This window comes from Schistocerca cancellata, chromosome 6 (assembly GCF_023864275.1).
Source record: "Schistocerca cancellata isolate TAMUIC-IGC-003103 chromosome 6, iqSchCanc2.1, whole genome shotgun sequence".
NCBI lineage: Eukaryota > Metazoa > Arthropoda > Insecta > Orthoptera > Acrididae > Schistocerca > Schistocerca cancellata.
The window spans coordinates 117,051,799-117,076,194 of record NC_064631.1 but is presented as its reverse complement, the minus strand read 5'-3'; the positions used below and the strand labels follow the sequence as shown (position 1 = coordinate 117,076,194).

The following is a 24,396-nucleotide window of genomic DNA, read 5'->3' as shown; positions in this document are numbered from 1 at the left end:
AGAGGGTGTTGAAGCCTTTGAAAGCAAATATTTTCAGCCAAGCTCATTGAGCTAACAGGCGGTGACCAGAGTAGCGGCGATTTTCACTCAGACGTGTCTGGATTTTGGGTTCAACGGATTGAGTAGCCGTTCAGGATTGTGTGAGTATTTGGTTCACCCCTAGTATTTGATTTCATCGGTACCACCCATATTGGGGAGGGTTTCACCTATCCGCCACACGCGATTATTATTATTATTATTATTATTATTATTATTATTATTGTCATTATGTCATCAGCAAATCCGATATGGTGTATCTTCCCACCACTGAAATAGATGTGTATTGTTTGATTCAGTATTTCCATCGCATAAATGTGGGTTATAATTACGTTACATTGCTGCTAGTAGACATACACTCCTGGAAATGGAAAAAAGAACACATTGACACCGGTGTGTCAGACCCACCAAACTTGCTCCGGACACTGCGAGAGGGCTGTACAAGCAATGATCACACGCACGGCACAGCGGACACACCAGGAACCGCGGTGTTGGCCGTCGAATGGCGCTAGCTGCGCAGCATTTGTGCACCGCCGCCGTCAGTGTCAGCCAGTTTGCCGTGGCATACGGAGCTCCATCGCAGTCTTTAACACTGGTAGCATGCCGCGACAGCGTGGACGTGAACCGTATATGCAGTTGACGGACTTTGAGCGAGGGCGTATAGTGGGCATGCGGGAGGCCGGGTGGACGTACCGCCGAATTGCTCAACACGTGGGGCGTGAGGTCTCCACAGTACATCGATGTTGTCGCCAGTGGTCGGCGGAAGGTGCACGTGCCCGTCGACCTGGGACCGGACCGCAGCGACGCACGGATGCACGCCAAGACCGTAGGATCCTACGCAGTGCCGTAGGGGACCGCACCGCCACTTGCCAGCAAATTAGGGACACTGTTGCTCCTGGGGTATCGGCGAGGACCATTCGCAACCGTCTCCATGAAGCTGGGCTACGGTCCCGCACACCGGTTAGGCCGTCTTCCGCTCACGCCCCAACATCGTGCAGCCCGCCTCCAGTGGTGTCGCGACAGGCGTGAATGGAGGGACGAATGGAGACGTGCCGTCTTCAGCGATGAGAGTCGCTTCTGCCTTGGTGCCAATGATGCTCGTATGCGTGTTTGGCGCCGTGAAGGTGAGCGCCACAATCAGGACTGCATACGGCCGAGGCACACAGGGCCAACACCCGGCATCATGGTGTGGGGAGCGATCTCCTACACTGGCCGTACACCACTGGTGATCGTCGAGGGGACACTGAATAGTGCACGGTACATCCAAACCGTCATCGAACCCATCGTTCTACCATTCCTAGACCGGCAAGGGAACTTGCTGTTCCAACAGGACAATGCACGTCCGCATGTATCCCGTGCCACCCAACGTGCTCTAGAAGGTGTAAGTCAACTACCCTGGCCAGCAAGATCTCCGGATCTGTCCCCCATTGAGCATGTTTGGGACTGGATGAAGCGTCGTCTCACGCGGTCTGTACGTCCAGCACGAACGCTGGCCCAACTGAGGCGCCAGGTGGAAATGGCATGGCAAGCCGTTCCACAGGACTACATCCAGCATCTCTACGATCGTCTCCATGGGCGAATAGCAGCCTGTATTGCTGCGAAAGTTGGATATACACTGTACTAGTGCCGACATTGTGCATGCTCTGTTGCCTGTGTCTATGTGCCTGTGGTTCCGTCAGTGTGATCATGTGATGTATCTGTCCCCAGGAATGTGTCGATAAAGTTTCCCTTTCCTGGGACAATGAATTCACGGTGTTCTTATTTCAATTTCCAGGAGTGTATTTCTCACTTTTTCTTAGACAGTTGCTATCTGTTACTCTATCATAGGAATTTATGTGCGCAGCATTGTTGCAATACAGTCGTACAATGTATCCGATTTCTGTAATTTCATTTCGATACCAGATCGTTATAATCGGATTCAGCCAGGCAGTCTTAATGTGGATATCCGACTACGACTCTCATCATATGATAGACTGGGTAAACCACATTCACAATCGGACTGTTGAATATAGATCACTTGTCTATGACAGGGTCTGAATTCGTAAACACTGTAGAAAATAATAATCCAATGTGCTTATTACAAATACGTTATTTAAATAATATAAATATATTAACTAACTAGATAACAGTTTATTTACAGGGGCAGAGCCCCATCCATCATAGCAGAGCAGTGCGAGATTGGTTTCAGGGCCAAGAGAGGATAAAGTTGTTGTCGTTTGTTCCACGATCACCAAACATCAACCAGAAAAGAGAATATGTGGGCAGAGGTGACAAGCCCATTGCCACGTGGATCTACAAAAGCAAGCGACCTTTGGACAAATATAGAAAACATATGTTGGGAGGTAAACCATCACGCTACACTGTCGACGACTTAATGAAATCAATTCCCCTACGCCTTCGAGAAATCTTACGTAATGATCGTGGGTGGGTTGGTTACTGAAAGTATAAAAAAATGTTCAAATGTGTGTGAAATCTCATGGGACTTAACTGCTAAGGTCATCAGTACCTAAGCTTACACACTACTTAACCCAAATTATGCTAAGGACAAACACACACACCCATGCCCGAGGGGGACTCGATCCTTCGCCGGGATCAGCCACGCAGCCCATGACTGCAGCGCCCAGACCGCTCGGCTAATCCCGCGCGGCTACTAAAAGTATACTCGTCCACAAAACCCATGTGGACAATTATCTGATAATCAGTCAAGCTTTGCTTTGTCGCAGCTCTTTAGCATACAAGTCCATTTACTTTCAGGCTCCTCCTTACAATTCTTGCAATGCAAGGTAATTGAAAAAACTCATCCACTCGAAGCCAACAGAGGAACTGACTGGTGCATGTGTTGTTCAAGACACAGTAGTTGTCACCCTCACTGGAATCAATGACTGTGTGTGTGTGCGTGTGTGTGTGTGTGTGTGTGTGTGTGTGTGTGTGTGTGTGCTTTCGTGTTAATGCACAATCTGAATCAATACTATTAACATTAGAGAGACAACCAACAATAAATATTGCATCAGATATGACTGTAAAGTATTTTAATGCGATGGGAAGTTACAAACAGAATTTTCACCCAACCCACATCCTGCATATTACGTTAAGTAAGATGTATTAACTCCATAGTGTCGTTAGCAGAGACAATGCGCTCTTGTTGTCGAGGTTCGCGAGAAGCGGAGCGATCAGCAGTGCCCAATGCCTCCGCGATGTGTTTATGTTGGCTGAGCGTGGACACTGCAGCAGACGCTTCGCCATAAACAGAATGAAATCACCTTGGCTCTGACTGCAGTGAGCGGATATCCCTGCCTGCGTGTCTTATAGTACCCAACGTGAGACTCTACTCACAGGTGCCGTGGAGCAATTGCAACGGGTATCATGTCATTAGTCATCAGAATATTAGCCAGTGATGAAATATCCACTCTATTTGAATCCCAAGAATATAGAAACCTTCTCACAAACGAATGTGAAGTGATATCAAAATATATCCAACATACAAAAATTAACTGCAGCGTTTTCATGTATGCAGTATTAGCACACAAGGAAATATTATGTCTTGGAAGAGTATATTTCATTTCCTCTTCTCATATTAACGCCCTTGTTTTAGAATGATATGAGAAAATAAACACGAAAAACTTAAGTTCCAGAGAAGCGTATAAGTCATTTCCTCTTCTCATATCATAACTTTTGTTTTAGTATGAGGTAAAAAGATAAACAGTTTAGGGTTCTGAGACATAATATGACACCAGATTCTTATCGTAGGCGCTATCGGAAACCCAAAAAAGCAGGGAGCTGTCCATTCTTTTGTCCAAAAGTCTGTTTCCTTTCATGCACTACTCACGCTAGGAGATTCTTAATTAAGGACTTGTGGGCGTCAAGTTCTGCAACAGAACAAGCCTTATGTTATTGTGCTAATTACGGTATGTAAAAAATGCAACAAAGACTAGTTACCCTAGAGCAGTGAGGATATTTGCACATGTCTGTATTCAGCAATGACTGCCAGCTGCCACAGCACTTCACAGAATCCTTGCGGCAGGCAACACAACTTCAGACTTCATTCAGTAAGACGTCAAGAGATGGACGGAAACGTCAAATTAACGTTGCTTTCCGAGTCGTATTCAATCCATAATGAGGTGTTATTAAGGTAGTTGAACGGTGTCTTAGATTTTTACTGACTCCTTCATGCCTACGTTTTCTGTCAGACAATGTTTGAAACTAGGACTAGCAAGGTAAACAATTTTTCCACAAATTTTCAAATTGGAAGTCGGAGAGCCAGTTACATGAATTACGACGACAACAAACGTTTTTCAAGTAAACTGATCACAGGAGGCATCCAACGCATTTATTGTGTGTTACATGCACAGTATGTAAACTGGCAACGCCACCAACACACAATACCACTAACAGGGGAACATCCCCATCGCACCCCCCTCAGATTTAGTTAGAAGTTGGCACAGTGGATAGGCCTTGAAAAACTGAACACAGATCAATCGAGAAAACACGAAGAAGTTGTGTGGAACTATGATAAAAATAAGCAAACTATACAAACTGAGTAGACCCTGCGCAAGATAGGCAACAACAAGGATAGGGTGAGCTCAGCAGCGCCCTGATCCCGTGATTATCGTGAGCAGCTGCGGAACGAAAGGTCCTTGGTTCAAGTCTTCCTTCGAGTGAAGAGTTTAATTTTTTATTTTTAGACAATCATTACCACACGTACTGTTTATCAACAAATGTAGGAAATAATCATACAAATGTTCGACAATCGTTTGATCCCTTAAGGAACACTCCGATGCCTTACAGTTCGGAAAATATTCATTGACATTGCTATTGAAGTCGCAAGCTGTATTTGCTGTATTCATATTGCCCACGGAATGCATCTCACGTATTTAATGCACTCTCGTCCAAAGTAGCGAACAGTCAACTGCCAGCCAGGGAGCCTCGTTAGCAGGAATACTCTCTCTTCCGTGCGCTGTAGTCGACTTACGTCATGTGTTTCGATGTTTGTTTAGGTGTAGCGTCATCATATTACGGCGCAGTTACCTAGCATCGGACGGACGGACGGACAGATAATAGTTGTCTGAAAATAAAAAATTGAACTTTTCACTCGAGGGAAGACTTGAACCAAGGACCTTTCGTTCCGCAGCTGCTCACGCTAATCACGGGATCAGGGCGCTGCTGAGCTCACCCTATCCTTGTTGTTGCCTATCTTGCGCAGGGTCTACTCAGTTTGTATAATTTGCTTATTTTTATCATAGTTACACACAACTTCTTCCTGTTTTCTCGATTGATCTGTGTTCAGTTTTTCAAGGCCTATCCACTGTGCCAACTTCTAACTAAATCTGAGGGGGGTGCGATGGGGATGTTCCCCTGTTAGTGGTATTGTGTGTTGGTGGCGTTGCCAGTTTACATACTGTGCATGTAACACACAATAAATGCGTTGGATGCCTCCTGTGATCAGTTTACTTGAAAAACGTTTGTTGTCATCGCAATTTATGTAACTGGCTCTCCGACTTCCAATTTGAAAATTTGTGGAAAAATTGTTTACCTTGCTAGTCCTAGTTTCAAACATTGTCTGACAGAAAACGTAGGCATGAAGGAGTCAGTAAAAGCAATTATTCGCTATTACAGCAAACTTTTGAATCCACTGAACACTTGAATTCTCTATATTGATTCTGAGAGTTTTGTTATTTCTCTTGTTATTTACTGTCTCAATGTCATCCGTGAGAATAAAATTAAAGGCAGTTGGATTCCTGATCTATAAACTATGATTTAATATTCTGCGTTGCTAAATAAATTTTGAAGGTTATTTCTTTACGTAAAACAGAGTATCGGTTTCAGTCCTAGGACTGACGATAAACTTCAGAAATACAATTACAGAGTAGTGGCATATCGATTATGGCTCCTCACCATTAACAATAGTTGTTACCCATAGTTTCGTATTTGCTGTTTTAGCGTCGTTACCCTTTAGAGACCAACCTGATCTTTCCACAGTGCCATTTTTGACTTGCTTCTTAATATGTCCTGTAAGTAAAGATTTGTTGAAAATATTAACTGTTAAATACGCTATTCCACAAATTAAAAACTTCCAGTTATTCTTCATATCTTGAAACTTACTACCGTTGACTTTCACTGAAGAAAAGATACATAATAATAAAATGAATTCGAAGATTAGAATGTCAAAGCATAGTGTGAATGGTTAAAATGAAATGAACTAAAAATCATCTTCTTGTCTAAAACACGTTACTCTTCCAGAGAACTTCGCAACCTCTCATAATTTTTTATACCTCTAATGTTTAGCCACATGTGGACAAGTGGACAAATTGTGGGTCTCATGATGTAGCACTGTTTAGCCGTCACAAAATAAAGCCGCAAAAATCAGTAAATAAAACTGTTCTTCTACTGTTGCTCCGAATTGCATATACTAACCGCCCTCTGATGCGACAACGACTCAAAGTCTATTGGATATTTGATTTTTCTCTGCTTTCTCGGGCCTCCTTAGCTCTCCTTCTAGCCCAACCATTGTTCTCCAATTACGCCTTCATCGGCGAGCTTCTCCTCAATATTTTTCATTTGTGATGAATTGTTTTGGATCCTTCTTGCACATACACGTGTGTCATGTAATTTTTAGAGACTGCATGAATATATAAGGTATTTCTTCTCTTATCAAATTAAATACTACATACCTTGTAATTTATTTGTCCACATTCCACTTACTGCGTAAAAAAAAAAGTTGAAACAGCTGTTACAGCTGATTGGTGAAGGGCAGAAAAAAAAAACACCTCTGCTAATGCTGCTTAGTATCGTGTATAGCCTCCTTCGGCTTCCACAACAGCTCGAAGTCTGTTGGGCATTGAGCCCACAACTCGAGCCACATAACTAGGAGATTCAAGTAACTCATTCCAAGCGTCGTGAATCACATCAGAAAGCTGTCGGCGAGTCGGCGGTGACTGCCCCTTTTCTCGTATTACTCTGACCATTTCTGCCCAAATATTCTCAATTGGATTCATGTCAGCTCCTTTAGGTGGCCATTCCATTACAGTAATATTACTATGATCGTCGAACCACCTCTTAACCACACGTGCCATATGAATAGGCGAGCGATCTTGTTGGAACATCATCTGATCATCCCCAAATCTTGCTGTCACAGAAGGCAACATCACGTTCTCCAGAACTGATATGTAATTGCGCGCATCGAATCTTCCTTCCACTTCTCACAGGAGCCCACACTCTTCGGCCGATATCCATGCCCATACCGTTACCGACTCCTTGCCACTCCTTCGGCAACAGTAAATATAGTTTCGATTATACCCAGCACCTTTAGGCCGGTAAACAAGTACTTTTCCGGTTGATGCCGTAGAGAAAACTTTTTCGTCCGTGAAACTCACTCGCCTCCAAAACTGGAGAGGTTTGTCGACTTTTCAGCAGCAAAAGCAAGGCGAGCTTTTCTGTGGGAAACAGTCAATGTCTCTTTCACAGCAGCGCTTCTTGCTCTCAGTCCACCTTCCCTTAGACGACGAGTGTCGGTCTTACTGCTAACATTGAGACCCAAAGTTTGCTGAATTTGTCGTGCGTTGACAAATGGGTGGTTCTCACTGAAACGGCGTATCTGCTGATCCTGAGCTGCTGCTGTTTTGCGGCGACGGCCATGAGGCCTCCCATTCAGGTTACCACTCTCTTCCTTTCGTCTGATACACCTGGCTACCGTCGACTTGTGAAGACCCATAGTTCTTGCTATATAGCCATTTGAAGATCCCTCTGCATAGAGTGCTATTATAGCGCCCTTGTCTGCCTCAGCTAGATGAACCATTTAGCGTTGACTGAATGATTCGTCGCGGTTAATATCTGCTGCGGAAACAGCGCTAGCAGGAAACAGACTGCCTCCTCCACGATGGCAGCCACAACGCAGTGGCCAAGTATGTGTAATACGGAAATCGATGGCATAAACGAGAGATCGCAAGCCCGTACCCGTGTCATTACATAGTGGAGCAACTTAGAATCTGTAATTTTTCTCAGAAGGGACTGGTCCACTCTTGTCATGTCTTATCCTGATAAATATTACATGAAATGAAATGTTTACGTTTTGCATATGCGGCAGGCCTAACGCAAGAAACATTTCTGAAATATCTGAGGCAACCTGAAGAACACTTCGTGAATTTTAGCTTTGCCTTATAAGAAGGAAAACGTGTCTATCCCCGTTCGCCGTGTTTCCAAATGGCACAGTTTACTCTGAGGCATACATAGTTCTCGCCGGGCGCAAGAAGCGACTCGACTAACGAGGGGAACTCACCAGGTGTCATAGGCTGATTGTCCGGAAACTTTGCTCAGTGAAGGAGAGGACAAAATAAGCGAACGTGTGTTTCGGCTTATCTGCAGACACTCGACCGTTTCCGAGAAACCGACGGTCAAAGTTATCAACGCGCTGTTGCTATAGTGTAGATACCTTCTGCACCCGAGAACGCAATTGAAGCGGTGGCTCAGTGGCTACCGTCCTTCCTTCTTAACTTTGATTCCCGTGTTCGAGACCATATTGGTTTGTTTTATTATTATTTTTTCCTGCCTCTCTATCAGAATTATCTACAAATGTTTTTTTTCTAATTTATGTTGAAATAATGTTGTCATTATTCGCCAGTTAACTTATGTGTAATTAATGAATTTAAAAAATAATAAACGACTGAGACAAGCTGATCTAAAATAATCTGGTCTGCCTCATGTATCGTTATATCCAAATGGTTTATAAATGTTAATCTACATTCAGATCCGATGATGGCACCTTTAGTGTGTTGAAACCGGTTATCCAGTAAACAGTTTTTAAGCGATCTTGGCTTCTGAATTATTTCTACAACAGAGTGATCGCCCCACTACGCACTATGTGTTCCCTTTTTAACTTATTTCTTTACACAGTAAAATAACTGACGTATAACGACAACAGTGTTTCAACATCAATTGGAATAAACATTCGTAGATAAGTCAGAGAGTGAGGGGGGAAAAAAGGAAAAACCGGGTTTCAAACTCGCAGCGAAAAGTTCCGAAGTCGCTATGGTAGCCGCAGAGCCACCGCTTCAGTTGAATCCTTACCCGCTAAGAGGTATCTACACTATAGCATTGAAAACTTTGACCGTCGTTTTCTCAGAAGCGGTAGAGTGTAAGCAGATAAGCCGAGACACGTGTTCGCTTATTTTGTCCCCTCTTTCACTGAGCGAAGTTTCAGCAAGATCGGGGTATGACATTTGGCGTGTCCCCTCGTAAGTGGCGTGCGTTAGAATTCAGTAGACAGAATGCGTCCACTTTCCTCGACTACTCATTGACATGTTTGGAAATTTTCTTTCTTGTAGTGGCATTTTGCTTTATGAGGGCTGGTTTTCCTGATAACGATCTACTAATGGACTTTGCTCCTAATTTACGTTACTGTGTAGTAGACCTACTGCAACTACTTAAACCGGTAATGTTTGTTTATTTGGATACTCCGCTTCTTAGTTGCTAAATTCCGCTATAATATTTTCCTTTGTTTCAAAACGGCAAGTTAAGATGACTACTGCAACTTGGTAACATCAGTAACAATTTAATACTTTGAAACAGTTATGTGTGGTGTACGAGGAGTGTACTCTGTTGAATGAGGAATACATTAAACACGAAAGCTACGTCCAATAACAATAATTAACTTTCGGTTACATGACAAAACACAAGTCGAAGCACTGTCAGTTCATCTCAGTACCCAGTAAAACTTAAACTGGAACGATCGAAAACACACTTTTGTGGGGAAGGCAAACGAATGACTGCGTTTTATTGGCCGCACACTAAGAATATGCAACAGGACAACTGAAAACACTGCCTACACTACGTTTGTCCGTCCACTGCTATAACATCCTTGACAGACGTTTATCGTTGCCGCGAGATCTTTTCACGAAATTTCAATCACCAACATGTGTTCTGAATGCCAAAACATTATTTCCTCGGTAACTTACACAGGAAGAAACCATAGTAATAATGTAATTCAAGGCTCGCAAGAAAAGATTTAGGTGATCCTTTTTCCCGCACACTGTTAATGAGTGGGACGGTAGAGAAATAGTCCGAACCTTCTGCCAGGCACGTAAGTATGGATTGCAAAGAAATCCTGTTGATGTAGTCATGTAGATGTAACAACGAAATAATGTTGTAATTGCGACATGTGACTTTCATTTGATTTGAACATCGACGTTGCTTGCTGTTTATTTACTTTTTGTTCATTAGCTTCAGCCATATACGATCACCTAGGCGCGTTAAATTGATATTGAAATGAAGTGTCATGCATGGACCAATAACAATAAATTCTTACCTACTTGTTATGGTACTGCAGTATCTGCCAGCGTCTTCAGAAGTGGCTATCGCATACGACGTTCCTAGGGTGTTTATAAATGGATATTGCAGACGATTTTGAACAAAGTTTGAATGTAGTTTCGTAAAAGTTCCGTGATCAAACGATCTGAGTTGCTGGCGAATACAGTTTATCCTCAATGGACAGTATATTTTATCATTATACATGAGGTGAATAGGGTTCCGCCGGGTGCGGTGGCCGAGCGGTTCCAGGCGCTTCAGTCACGAACCGCACGGCTGCTTCAGTCGCAGGTTGGAATCCTACCTCGGGCATAGATGTCTGTGATGTCCTTAGGCTAGCTAGGTTTAAGTAGTTCTAGTTCTAGGGGCTGATGACATAAGCAGTTTGGTCGCATAGTTCTTGAACCCATTGTTTGACCTTTCGCGTAAATTTTCTTTACATAAACGGCCGTATCTTGGCTCTGAGCACTATGGGACTTAACATCTATGGTCATCAGCCCCCTAGAACTTAGAACTACTTAAACCTAACTAACCTAAGGACAGCACACAACACCCAGCCATCACGAGGCAGAGAAAATCCCTGACCCCGCCGGGAATCGAACCCGGCAACCCGGGCGTGGGAAGCGAGAACGCTGCTGCACGACCACGAGATGCGGGCGGCCGTATCTTTAGATTGCGTTGACATAGAAGCTCACTTTTTTACACCACCAAGGAACCGGTTACCGCAAGAAGTGTGATACATTTCCGCTTATTATGTCCACCCGTTCTGGGTGTAAACGGGTTTTAGGGGTTGGGTAGACCGATAGACGGTCAAGAAAGTGAGACTAGTAGGGTTCCGGTTTAGGTGTCGAAATCCTAACAACGAAAACAGCTACGACAGCTACTGAAGATGACGGCCGCATAAATAACACCCCCTACTCTTTATTCGAAATGTTCTAGTTGCAGTCGATACATCACCATATTAATCGTAGCTACGCATTCGATCTAAATCACGTTTACAAGAATGCAAATAGAATCCATTTGCCTATACACGTGGTAATTCACATCCCAGTATTAATGCCACCGCGTTTTAGAGGTGCGAACATTCCCATTGCTAGCTAGCTTAAGAAACACTTCGGCTAATGAACGTTTTCTGGCTGTGGCGAGTCTAGTGGAGAATTCGAAACAGTGTAGAATACGTTTGGCAGGTATGTAGCCGTTTATTTCCTGGGGTGGTGCAGAATTATCCTACTAAATTTACTCTCTAATAACAGTATTTTGTTATTTCAATAAACATCCCGAATGATTGTCACATAAGCGGTGACATAAAGGAAGAAAATTCATGTATTTGAGCCCAGAAAGCTCTATGCAACAGAAACTGCAGATCATTTTGCCATTTTCAAATGGTTCAAATGGCTCTGAGCACTATGGGACTCAACATCTTAGGTCATAAGTCCCCTAGAACTTAGAACTACTTAAACCTAACTAACCTAAGGACATCACACACACCCATGCCCGAGGCAGGATTCGAACCTGCGACCGTAGCAGTCACGCGGTTCCGGACTGCAGCGCCAGAACCGCTAGACCACCGCGGCCGGCTTGCCATTTTCATTGCGAAATTGCCGGCTTATTCATGTCTGGGGTAATAATAGAGGGCTGTTTGCCTGGGTTATCTGCTAGCGTAGTGAAAGGAAGGTCTGGTTTGTTTTCGGTTCTAATCTCGATGGAGGCAGGTAGAATATCACTAAAGCAATTTTAAGAAATTATCGCGCCCCCAATACGTTTTATCGCTACCTTTATTCTGTACTGGCGCCCTGTGGATGTCAATATGACACTCTTGTAGAATTTCATACATGTTACTGCCTACTTTTTCCGCTTCTGTCAATAATGGAATTGACTTAAGTGTGGCACTGAATGATTTTTAACTGAATTTCGTTATGAATCTTCACGCATTGCTAAATTTGCACACTTTCATGGTAGGTCAGCAACGGTAATCCAGTATGACTGGTCTGAACGTTGACACAGACCGTTTCGCCGCCGAATGCGGATAATATTTTGCTAATTCGTAACAATCTGGGGTTCTATGTCTTACTAAAACAGTTATGTTATGTCGATAAGTTGAAATTCATTTTTATTGATACAGTTCATACCAATTAGCGTTTCTTCTTTCAGTTCTTTCTTATATTTACGTGTTGTATTTAACACACTAATCAGCATTAATATAGTCTTACAAATTATTGAAAACAGTCTAAAAAAGTTCAGATAGTTTGTCAATTTCACGCCTGTGCATAGTATGTTGGTAGCACTTCGTCGCCTTGCCTGTTATGCTGTGTAGCAGACTTTAAAGCCGTGCGGATCAGCATAACGAAAAGGCGAGGGGTCTCGCTCGTTTTGTCCACGACTGTACATGCGGAACTGGTTAACATCGCAACTCCGGGTATTTTATGAGACAGCCATTCACCGCATTGTGTCACAGGGGGACAAGTGTCGCAACAGCCGGGATCAATACTTCTAACATATGGGTAATGGTTTCTGTAATTAAACCTCCGGCTCGTTTCTTTTTGAGCATCCCTTATAGTTTTCATGTGTTGCAGAAGGGAATTTAATAGGACAGACAGTGTTCAGCGCGGCAGTAAACACGGCTGTTTCACCCGATAATGGGCGGGTTGCAGGTCTGACCGTCATATGGTTTGCTGTTTCGCAATACAGCACTTCAGATTTCTTTTATAAAGATTAAAAACTTAATGTTTAAGGTCAAAAGAATTTTGCAAATTTGTTCATTTTGTTAAAGAAAATTTTAATGTTAAATGCCTCGATTATCTGTAAAACACAGTTTATATATCGTTAAATAAACAGTTTGTGGAAAAGAAAGTTATATTGGGTGGCCCTCCCTTCCACGTTTTCCTTTATTCCGGTAAGTACCACATATCACCATGCAATAGTTTGAAGTCTTATTTGAAGGTATAGCTCTTGGAAGTGGTTAAAAGAGGCCAAGGATAAATAAAGGGTCAATATGTGTGTGGACATAGTCGATTATCACTGTTTTTGTACATGATTCAAGTAGAAACATAATACCATGAACCCAACAGAACACAGAGTAGTAATGAAATCGGTACACACTCTTTTCGCTTCTTAAGGTTGGTTACCCGTAAGCCTTGGAGAAAACACATGTCAATAAGCAAGGAAATGCTTACTCATACTGGCAGAAACCAAGCCACACCCTCTGTGAAACATTTTCGTGATGGCGCACTTTTCCGCAACCCATTAAAATAATGACGCATTCTAAGCCCTAAAGCTTGGTTGAGACAACTTGGCATACACAATAGTAACAGGAAAGGTAATCAAATCTTTAACTTAAAAAATGACTAATATTTTTATCAACTATTATGGCTTCCTCTTTCTTTCTCAAAACATGGTTCAAATGTTTCTGAGCACTATGGGACTTAACATCTGTGGTCATCAGTCCCCGACACCACACACATCCATGCCCTCAGGCAGGATTCGAACCTGCGACCGTAGCAGTCGCGCGGTTCCGGACTGCGCGCCTAGAACCGCTAGACCACCGCGACCAGCTTTCTTTCTCAGACGACATACTTGTTAAGTGGCTCAAAGTGGGTATCTAAGATAGCTGAAAACGCGATTGGGCTTACATAGCACGAGCATCATGAGGGGCGTTCTCTGAGGCTATGTTCTGCTAACCGCTGATTTACTGATACGTTTGAGGGCACAGTAGTTCCACTTTCAAAATATTTGAAATATTTCACGGGGCAAAGGTTATAGAAGTGTGTGATATTCTCATTCCGCGAAGTAAATAACGTGACAAGATTAAGGATTTTATGACAAGTTAGTGAAAACGAAGATTTGTACGAGAGTTAGAGATTGCTGTTCCAGACCTCTAAATATCATATTACGATTTACGATATAATCCTGTAAAGAGCTAGCCTTCAAAACACACAAAGTACGGATATATATGATGTGTCAGAACAATAAACAAATCAATGACAAGATTTTAGTGATATCTGTTGTGTCTAAAATTTAAGAATCCTGAATCTTTATTTACTTTTATTATTATATAACTCTCGCGAGAGGATGCTATTGTTGAAACGGCACAGAAATTTACTAAACAAACATCTCGAAGTCGTCGTGTACGAATAATAAATTCAATAGTACGATAAGCTTTAAGAACATGATGTAGTGCAAAGATGTATCTACGAGAAAACAAAGTAGTATGAAATTATTGAGGTACTCTTTATGTTCTCACTTCGAACATTTTACCAAATGGAAGATGATAAATTTTACAATGAATACCTGGGGTGCCTATCAAATACCGGAGCTTGTTGTTGACGTCGACAAATTGCACGCATCTCTCAATGAACCCCAACTAACAAAAGTATCGCCAATAGCATTCGTATAGTTAAGGTGGGGTAGCTGTCGTGAGAGAGAGATGGAAGTTTCCGTTTCGAATTTGTGACATTACAGCCTTTATCACTGCGATTTTTAATATGTAAAAGTCTTTTTTTTTCTGTATTCGCGTCAGTATGTGCGAACTTTTAACATATACCAATGAATGTTGTAACCAGATATCTTTGCCGCGCTCCTGAAAAGCGCAGAATATCACGATAGCTATAAACTGTTATACGCTGCTATCGATCAGTAAAAAAACGATGCACCTATGTTTCAAAATAACAATTGCCAAGTTTTACTTCTGCAGGGAGCCGCGCCGCTCTCTAGCTGTTCTTCAGTGAATGTGTTGCGAGTCGGACGCAAAAGTATTGTGCTCCATACTGATATAATCATTTTATTGTAAATTTAAGAGTTTAAGTGATTAAAAAATATATGTAGCCATAAACAAGCGAGAATGCGTATCATGAAAATTCGCTCCACCGCCACAATGGGTGGCCATATTAATGTAAGTTTCCGTTTCATAATATAATACTTGAAGCCTTGAAGTTTATTTAATTTCAAAGAAAATCTCTCAACCTTATTTTCATTAATTATACTTGTGATAATCTTTTCTGTTTAAAAGATTTATGCAGCTTATGATCCAGCGTGTGTTCTGTCGGAACAGGAGGCTGTCGTGACGACATCGTTATAGTATTTATTCCAAGTTCTTTCAGTTCCGTTTATATGTTCGTACAAATCCAATTAGTTGGTCCCTTAGGTTTCTTTCATGTAACTTCTGTCTGTTTTCTCCGCGCGATCTTCCTCCGAAAAAAAAATTCTGTTCATTTTTTAGTAATTTTCGATATCGCGAATGAGAAAAGACAGCCGCCTCCTGCTCCGAATGGAACACCACGACTTTTCTAACGTCGGAGAGTAACGCACGAATTTTCCGCTAAAGGGTAATAGAATTTCTTAAAGCTGGATCAATTACACATGTTGCTGCTGTTCTCCGACAAATCTGGTGTGATTAATAGTAATTTATTCTGTCACGACAAAAAGAACCAATTTTATTTTTACCAAAGCAACAAAGCTTCCAATTAAATTACAAAAAATCATACCACATCTGGCGTCCGAACAGGGACTTGACTAAAATATTGAAAGTGTCACGGTACTAATATATGATTGTCTTATTTCATGTATCGCTCTTTGGAACCCAATACTGCATAAAATTACGGATGAGCAATAAATATACGCAATATTGAAGGGCGCGGTATTTACACAAATATTTTGGGATTTAATAAGACGCAGATTTGCAGTTTTGAAGACAACGCCGAGTGAGTACCAAAATTTCGTTTGCCATAGTTCTGTCTAAAGAGTAGCTCATTTGACCTTCAAATTCGACCTCACTCTGTCCTTTCTGTAGCTTAACGTAAAAAACCAATTTTTTTTCTACGTAAATATTTGAACATTTTCTGTAACCTTTTGCTTGGGCTATTTGTTTTATACTGTAGTTAGTATTCTCGTGTAAGTTCAAGATGGATGCCATTTCAGTCTTTTCTGTGTAACAGCGTTGGCACTCAATTGTTTCAACGGCGTTGACTCCATCTTGTCTTTTTGCTACAGACGTGTGTCAGTTATTACCCACGTATCATTAGACATTTGACGAACGCGCCGCGACTTTAACTTGCGCGGCAAGAATAATTGACAATCAGAATTTCAGTTGGCAGTACCCATTTTAAGTTGGCAATAGTTGAATTTCATTATGGCGGACGGACAATCGAGCGCGAACTCTGCAGACGAAAGCGACGGCACTGTTAACAAACATTACCGACTTCGCTCACGCGGAACGACGGCCAGGACAGACGACAGACAAGAGGTAGCTAACGTGGACGACACTTAGCAGGAAACACCCACCTCCCCGATAACGGTATCAATTGACATTGTCAAAATGTTGCAGGAATTGATACTAGACAGACAGGAGAGGGAACAGCGCGAACGTGATCGCGGACAACGTGAGAAAGACAGAGACAAGTTTTTATCAGAGTTGAAAACGGATATGACAACACAGATTGACTCAGTTAGGAATGACGTAAATACCACCATTGATGCGAAAGTAGGTACCCTCACTACGCAAGTAGGCTCTCTCACAGCACAAGTAGGCTCTCTCACAGCACAGATAGATTCGGTTAAGAGTGACGTCACAGCGCAAGTAACCACTTTGACAACACAGATAAGGACTCTGAATAACAAAATTAATAACATTGGTCAGAATCTCACAACTCAAATCGAAGCGTGTCGCAAAGAAACCGATTCGGTAAAACCTGCGTATAAAACAGTTGCACGACAGGTAGACGAGTTAGCGACAGCGGTAGCCACTGTAGAATCAAAAGTAAGTGCAATGGCGAATGACATTTCGGACCGAACTATTGAGGAAAGAGTTAACAGTAGTGTTGCTTCGCACACTAAAGCACTTTCCGAACATTACAAAGAATGGATTGATGTACAAGAGAAGCTTGTTGAGGAGAAGGTTACACGTGACTTGAAAGATGTTGTTAAATCCGCAACCTTAGACATATTATCTGCACCCGGCAGTTCAGGAGACACTGTTTGTACTGAACTAGGCCAAATTAGACGAGTGTATACCCGGGATTTGCCGGAATGGCGGAAGCAAGTGACAGATGAAATATCCGACCTGAAACAGCAAATTCAAACACTACAGTATGATAACCAGAGTGACGGGAAACACTCACTACCTTCTCAGCCAGATGAACATCAATACCAGACAACACAACAACACAACACACCACAGTACATTCCGCGACCGAAAAATGAATTTAACGATTCACACAACAACAACACTGAACAATTGACACTAACAACCCTCATGAGAGAGGAGAGTGTATTGAAACACAGAGTTTTTCAACCATTCCAACCGGAAAAGCGAAATATTCATCCAGTCGTTTTCCTAAAGAACTTTTCAGGAGTCTTTCCAGCTGCCTGGAATGACAAACAGAGACTACAATTCATTACCGGATACATACAAGGAGAAAGTGCTATATGGGGAACCGAGATGGTTGATAAGTGCAAAACATTTAGCGAGTTTGAGAAGAACTTTTTAAGAAATTTTGGAGCGCAGGTGTTCAGCAACGCCTACGCAAAGAGGTCTACAACGCCGAACCTTTCCATTCGAACAGTGGCGGACTTCGCCGGTACTTTGAAAAGTACTTGAGAAAGATAGGATATTGGGACACTCCCATAACAACAAAAGATGTTATTATGATTCTTAAATCAAAACTACCCATTTCCATACGCGAAAAATTTGTGAACGTGTCAGAGGAAGATCAGGACGCATTTTTATCCGTCTTTGATTCGCTCGATCTTATACACGAAGACGCGCGTGCGAATGCTAACCGTAAGAACAACAACGCAGGCACGTATTCGAATGGAAACGGTAGTAATGGAAATGGTTCACACGAAACACAATACGGGAACAAACAGTACAATAACCGCAATAGAGGCGGAAACAATGGTTACCGTAATGATAAACACAAAAACAAGCATTACGGCAACCAACGGTACAGTCCAATATGCAACACGCAACAACAGTATTACGGGAATGCCCCATACCAATCAAACAATAACGGTAGTAACTTCTACCAGAATGGGAACAAATACAAGGGTAAACGTTGCAACAATCAAAATTGCGGAGGTCAGCTACCTCCACCACAACCCTATGGGCAGCCACAACCCCAGCAACAACAGCAATACACGCCTCAGCAACAACCATTCATGCAACAACAACAGTACACGCCACCACAACAGGACTTTAGATACAATAACAATAAACCAAGAAAACAATACAATCCACCGGTATATTTTACGCAGGCAAGTAATGTACCGATTTTTCAGCCTGGTAACCAAGTGCAGTACCAACAAGGGTTTGATACAAATCAACACACACAATGGGTAAAAAACCAGCGAGAATGGTCAAGTGATGTGACAGAAGAATCAAATCAGTCGCATCACAAGAAAGCGGAAAACTAAAGGCAGCACCTTTTCGCCTCCTTGGGGATTCTGTGGGACATAATGGGGGCAAACTCGACCTTGAACGACTTAACGTAATACGTTATGATCGCGACACTGACTTGAGAGACGATTTGTTGCAGGAAAATATTGAGACAGACTTGAATGACGTATGGGAAGACGAAGTACAAGCAATGACTAAAATTTACATAGCCAATACACCAATAGATGCTATTATTGATACTGGTGCAAACGTAAATGGTTTATCACTATGTATGTTTAAGAAAGTTTCTGCAGGGATGAAAATTTTAACGTTACCAGTACAAGGTTGTTCAGTAACAGGAGCGGTAGGATCTCTATCACAGCGAGTCAATTTGCAAACTCAGGTACCGATAAGGATTAATTCTACTTCTTTCCTGTGTGTATTTCTAGTAGTTAAGAATTTGTCAGCGTCATGCTTATTAGGAATGGAGTTCCTGAGGAAGAATAAGGCAGTGATTGATATAGAAAAGGGTATCTGTACAATCCGAGTAGGTGAACAGGAGGTAACGCTGCAATTGTTGCGCGGCAAGGTCAAAAGAGTCAACACTGAGCACGAAGTTAAGGTACGCAGACTAGTACAGCGAATGTTTTTGAACCAAGCACACATGACAAGACAGGGTAACAGTTGGACGGATTTTGATACTGATGACGGACTTCCGACTAGAGAAGAGATTTTGAATAAAGTAAGCGAATCAAGTGAACTTGATTACATACAAAGGCAAGATTTACTGCACTTACTTATGAGGTATCTTCATGTCTTTTCTTCGAAAGCTGGAGTAATACGTGACTACGAATATGACATGAAGGTCGCTCCCCATTCTACTTTTTGCAAGACAACGTACTCTGTCCCGTATGCAAGGCGCGAGGCTGTGAAAAATGAAATACGTAAAATGCTTAAGTGGGAGATCATTGAACCGTCAGACTCACCTTACAGTTGTCCGTTATTGCCAGTTTTGAAGCAGGATGGTAGTGTACGTATAGTTTTTGATGCAAGAAACATAAATAAAATAATTATTCCAGTAAGAACTCGACCTGAGGCTATGGATGAACAATTACAAAGGTTTCATGGAGTAAAATTCCTCACATCGGTAAACTTGAGATCGAGCTACTGGCAGGTCAAGATGACATCACAGTCTCGAAAATATACAGCGTTTATATTTGCAGGTAGATCATACCAATTCAAAGTAGTTCCATTTGGTTTGAATGTGAGTTCAGGCGTATTCATAGCTGCACTTGATCATGTATTAGGACCTGAACTGTTGGATCGAGTAACAGTGTATGTTGATGACTTACTGATTGCTACGAAATCTTGGGAAGAACATTTAGACATCATAAGCAAATTTTTCCAGAGGTTTGTTGACTATGGAGTCACAGCTAATCCGCCACACACCGTAAGGTGGCTCGCGGAGTATAGATGTAGATGTACATAAGTCTAAATTTGGTAAAAGCGAGATTAAATTTTTAGTACATCTTGTATCATCACAGGGAATTACCCCAGATCCAGACAAACTAGCAGCTATTAAAAACTTTCCTGTGCCCTCTTCTAAACGCCAGTTGAAAGGCTTCCTCGGAATGACTTCCTTTCTCAGAAAGTTTATTTCGGACCAGTCGATGAACAGTCAAGCATTGCATGATCTTCTAAAGAAAAATACTCACTGGCATTGGACGCCAGAGTGTCAGGCAGATTTTGATCGCATTAAACAAGCACTTCTTAACAGCAATATTTTGTTCCATCCAGACATGGATAAAGAATTCTGTATTTCGTCAGGTGCTTCATTTCAGGGGCTTGGTTCTTGTTTGTTTCAAATAGAAGTAATTGATGGAAAAGAAGAGATAAGAGTTGTCAGCTTTGCAAGTAGGGTTCTCACAGAATGTGAGAGGTCATACTCGGTGACAGAGTTGGAGGCTCTGGCCGTTGTATGGTCCTTTAAAAGGTTCAATTACTACATCCATGGTCGGAAAATTAAGGTCTTTTCTGATCACCAAGCTCTTAGTTTCTTGCTCTCGTGTAAGCTTCTTCATCCTCGTCTTACACGATGGAGTCTCTTCTTGCAAGAGTATGATTTCGAAATAGTATACATCAAGGGTAAAAACAACATTATCGCGGATGCTTTGTCACGTATGCCGCAAGGACTTCCCGAGTCCAGTGAACTTATCGAGCAGATGTCTAACTACCGAATTCTTCTAATCAAAGACCCACTACATAGAAAGTATTTCGTTCAGCTCTGCAAGCAGATGCGTATACTCCAAGAAACAGATCCCAAATGGCATAAGGTCAAACAACTTCTTCTAACAAAACCCGATCACCACTTGTCCAAATTTTATAAACTACACAACGATGTTTTATTCCATCGATCTTATCTCCTCTCTGGTAGATGGTGTGTGTGTATACCACACGCATACGTTTAACACCCTATCTGGTACACACATCTTTCCTGGGGTCATTATGGACCTGAAAAATGCAAACGAAAGATTTCTGCGTATTGCTATGTACCAAACTTGCACCATCGAATCCACAAGTTGTTAAGTACATGTCTTATCTGCCAGAAGGCAAAACCCTTCAACCATTCGAACCTAATTCCTCTGAATCCAATTATTACTGAGAGACAAAATCAAGTTCTGGCCCTTGATCTCGCCGGCCCCCTGCCGCAAGGGAGGGGAGGGGTGAAATACCTAGTCGCATTGTTGGATCTTTTCACAAAACATGTGAGACTTTATGCAGTGAAATCATCCAGTGCACTTCCGATCATCCGTCGAATCGAACAAGACTATTTTCCTCGATTTGGCAAGCCGGAGGCCATTCTATCAGATAATGCATCGAATTCCACTGGCAGACAATGGCGCAATTTTCTTGCCAGACATGGCATCAAACAAATACTTATATCTCGTTTCAGACCGCAATCTAATCCCACCGAACGTATCTTCAAAGAGTTAAATAGATTCATTCGAACCTACATACCTAACCGACAAACCCGTTGGACTGACTTTGTATCTTCATTCGAGCAGATTGTCAACAATCTTCCACACTTCTCAACTGGATTTACACCTGCGGAATTAATGATGAGTCATCGGGAAAGAAATGAATGGTTAGATCCCATACCTAAAATTGTAGAACCAGAATTAGATTTAGATGCAAAACTTAGGCAAGCATTGGTATCCTTAGCTGTACAGGCGAATCTACGCAAGAAGTCTTACGACAAGAAGGTATCTAAGGCTCTTACATATGATATTAATGAAAAGGTGCTTTTACGAACACATTTTAAGCCATCGAAGTTGTTGAAAAGAAATCGGAAATGGAGGCTATTGTATGACGGACCATTTGTAGTAATTAGAAAACCACATACAGGATGTTATCTAATAGCGGACCCAGCATCTGGCAGAATTAAAGGATTGTATCACCACCAGGATCTCAAGAAGTATAACGAGGCACAGTAACAAGCAAAGGAACATTAGCCTAAGGTTTAACCTGTGAAACACTTCGGTATTCAAACACACCAATACGAGTACTCACACTTTGGCGAAAAACTATGGAGGTAATTGAAGATTTGATTTATTATGGCGTACGAAAAGGAAAGCACATTCCATTTGAGAGGACAGATTCTCAGTTAGTTTTAAGTTAGTCATAGGTGTATGCAGTCCAAGTTGGCTGTTGGCATTGAGGAATGCCGTTATTGGTGAAAGGAGATACGGAAGGAAGTAGCAGATTGCCACCTTCCAACTCCAATGAATATATATGTATGTGAAATATTAGGTTAAGCAATTTCTTTTTCAGCCCTCAAGATGGAATGTTAGTCTTTAAGTGTACAGAGTACAGCCTATTGCGTGTAAACTGTGCGTTATTGTAACACCGCCATGAACTATACCTTTTGTTAGCGCGATCTTTAGAATTAAACAGATTTGTGTAGCCAAGTGTTTGAACTGTCAAAAGCAGTAAATAACAGAGAGAGAGAGAGAATCACGTAGTATTTGATAGTTTTCAGGAGATTCAATCTCAGATTCAAGGTATCATCTACGAACAGTAAGCCTCATAAAGATTTAATAGCTAAGCAACAAAGCATTTCCTTTATTCTGTTTTAGAACAGCTGTTAGGTCATGTAGTCGAGAGTGCCACTACATGGAGACATATACGTCGTACTGACAAGTCTGAAGTATTCCTGATGGTAAACGTTTCTTCTATAAACATGTAAGATGCATTAAAGTAATTAGCTATTTCACAGCCAAGCCCGACAATCGCCCAGAAGGAAGTGTGAGAAGCTAGAAAGCTGTCACCAGATATGACTCACATTATAATAATAAAACTAAGATCTGATATTAGATTAAAGAATAGCCACTGGAAGGCACACGTGACGCCTGTCATTCATCTAAGGTCGCAAAAATATCCTAGTGTAGTTGTGCTAGAATTTGTATATGTATATAGTGTATTTATGTTCATATTTGATCCTCTCCTCTTCCACTTCCCCATCCTATCCCATTAAAAAAAGTGAGGATTAGAATTTGACAGGCTCATCTGAGTGCTCTTTAGACGGTTGAAGTGGAAACGAAATTTGTGGGAGAGATCCGTTAGCGAAAGTTTTGTTCTAATCGCGTATCGCGAGTAGCAATGTTGAGAGATTATAATACATTCCGCGAGTAGTACTTGCAGCCAGTAACTTTATGAAGCATGAATCTTCCGGAGAGAAATGCATGAGTATGCTCGACCAGTAGAGACAGAATTTGTTCAATCTGTGCTCTACATAAACAGTGAAACTAAATTTTGAAGAGAGACGAAATAACAAGCTGCTTAAAAGATTTGTTTTAAGAAGAAAAAAAAGGGAGAGAGAATAACCGAAATAATCGTGCCTTGATGCACAAGAAGTGGTATTCAATACGCTAATCCGGCGTGGCGTGACTGAAAAGGTTAACAGAATTTTGTGACTGTAAACAAAGAAATGTATGTATGTATGTATGTATGTAATTTATGGACATTGTTTAATCTTGTAATGTATTTACCTGTGCGTAACTTGAACTGTGAACTTTGAAATCGCAATGTGAGATGGAAGATGTGAATTTGCAGACACCCTAAGACGTTCTAAACAAAATGCGAGTGATAAAGTGTACAAAATACGTGTGCAGTGACATGTGTACACGCAAGTGCAGGTAGTGACAGCGATCACAGCAAAGCATTTTGCAAACTATATGTAAAACGTTGGCTTCACTTACCTGTGTGTAAGCAGCATGGCAGGTCGCAGGGACTGTCGTGTGAAATCCTCGAAACAGACGGAGGTATTTTCTACCCAAGTTTTCGATACGCCGATCGACGATGGAGAAAGGACACTAGACGTGTGTTTTCCGCGTGTTCTCATTTTAGCAGAGCGCGAGTGACACACGTTAAACTTCATACGAGCATACACGAGCGCGTGTTGCACTGGACTAGTAACCGGCAACAGCGCGGAGCTGCTTGCAGTTGGACTCAACAATTAACATTTGAAACACAACCGACGCGCGTGCTGTGGAGGCGTGTCATTGACCTTAGAATGTTTTCCGTCTCACAACTACGCAAGAGACATTGCTAAAGCTATCACAGTGAAACTTAATTATGAACTTTATTTATTCTGTAAGAAGAGAAGTCTTAGCTTCAAATTAATTTCCATTTAATCA

The 24,396-nt window shown here is 41.9% G+C and overlaps 2 protein-coding genes and 1 long non-coding RNA gene across 7 annotated transcripts in view; 1 reads left to right on the top strand and 2 right to left on the bottom strand.

Moving 5' to 3' along the window:
- LOC126190903 (uncharacterized) overlaps nt 1–24,396 on the top strand; it is a 554,406-nt gene that overhangs the window by 180,409 nt on the left and 349,601 nt on the right. The gene's annotated exons all lie outside the window — the stretch shown is intronic.
- LOC126190901 (probable chitinase 10) overlaps nt 1–24,396 on the bottom strand; it is a 362,914-nt gene that overhangs the window by 99,960 nt on the left and 238,558 nt on the right. The gene's annotated exons all lie outside the window — the stretch shown is intronic.
- LOC126190897 (uncharacterized) overlaps nt 1–24,396 on the bottom strand; it is a 125,372-nt gene that overhangs the window by 37,471 nt on the left and 63,505 nt on the right. The window lies entirely within an intron of this gene.